Genomic DNA, 1814 nt, shown 5'->3' with positions numbered 1-1814 from the left:
TCCCAGCCACTTGGGAGGCTGAGGCAGGAGAATGGCGTGAACCCGGGAGGCGGAGCTTGCAGTGAGCTGCGATCCGGCCACGGCACTCCAACCTGGGCGACAGAGCGAGACTCCGTCTCAAAAAAAAAAAAAAACCTAGATGATAGGTTGATAGGTGCAGCAAACCAACATGGCACATGTATACCTATGGAACAAACCTGTACATTCTGCACATGTATCCCAGATCTTAAAGTAAAATAAAAAAAAAGAAAGTGCATATTCTGTTCTAATGGGTGTATGCCTGTATACATAAATAAATACACACATATTTTGTCATAAACCACTCTACATTTTTCCACATACAACTTCAGTATAAATTATAAACACCATTTACGACATAGATGCAATAAACTTTTGTGAAGCAGGGGTTGAATTGTATACACTGCACTTAGCCAGTGGGCTCATTTACAAGTGAAACATCAGTTTGTGAATGATTCATTACTCAAGGGGAATGTGGGCCTTTGTTTTTTAATTGCTACTATACAAAATGTTCTAGGACTTCCCAAAGAACATACAAATAAAATTTTAAAATGGCATTGCCATTTTACAGGGAAGTCTGGAATGATGTGTACAAGTAATATGGCAATTTGAGCCACTGACCCAAGGCACCGGCCTGGGGTTCAGTAAAGTCAAAGGCAAGGAAGATGAGAAAGCGTTACTCAACGAGACATTCCACTCAACAGTAGATAAAGTTTGAGTTAGAATTGTTTAACCCCAAGCAAAAACAAAGGGCGCTTCTCCGTCATGAGAAATCCGACACAAGTTAGTCCCAAAGTTCCTGAACATGAGGGCAGGGTGACTTACAGCTGAACAAACTCGATGGCAAGACTTTTTCTTCTTTGCAAACTACAGGAAACATGCTCTCCCCCCCTTTTTTTTGTTTACAAATCAGAAAAAGAGTGCATAACTTCTGTAGTTTAGTGAAAAAGGAAAATTATATAGAAGACACTTAAAAGTAATTCTGAAATGGCCTCTTTTTTTTTTTTTTTTTAAGACTGAGTCTTGCTCTGTTGCCAGACTGGAGTGCAGTGGAACGATCTCAACTCACTGCACCGCCTCTCAGGTTCAAGTGATTCTTCTACCTCAGCCTCCCGAGTAGCTGGGACTACAAACGTGCGCCACCACGCCCAGCTAATTTTTGTATTTTTAGTAGAGACGGGGTTTCACCATGTTGGCCAGGATGGTCTCAATCTCTTGACCTCATAATCTGCCCACCTCGGCCTTCCAAAGTACTGAGATTACAGGCGTGAGCCACTGCACTGGGACCTGAAATGGCCTCTTATACCCAACTGCTACTAGACTCTCCCTAGATTTACTTCCCTGTTGTTTTTTGACGTATATTTCAATGTACAATTAAAAAAAATAAAACTGGGATAATACTAGACAAAGCTTTAAACCTTTAAACAATAATGTAGTTAACATTTCTTCATGAATTTAAATAATTTTAAATCAAGATTTTCAGTGACTACATTAAAATTTATCACCTACAGGTGCGATATTTCATGTATCTGTAAGCCATCCTGTTGCATATTTACTTTGATTCTAGCTTTTACCAGAATATATAACACTACAGTAAATATCCTTGAGAATAAATATTTATTTGCATCTCTGGTGATTTTCTTAGAATAAATTCCTTGAAATGGAATTACTAGGTGAAAAGATATGAATAAACTTTTTAAAATGTCTTTGATATGGAATAGAAATCACACTTTATTCTTTCAAAGTTTTTAGCCAACTCTCCCCACTCTTCTTCCCCATTCCCTTATGTACACACA

This window comes from Mandrillus leucophaeus, unplaced genomic scaffold, assembly GCF_000951045.1.
Source record: "Mandrillus leucophaeus isolate KB7577 unplaced genomic scaffold, Mleu.le_1.0 Scaffold350, whole genome shotgun sequence".
NCBI lineage: Eukaryota > Metazoa > Chordata > Mammalia > Primates > Cercopithecidae > Mandrillus > Mandrillus leucophaeus.
Note: the sequence above shows the minus strand (reverse complement) of the source record.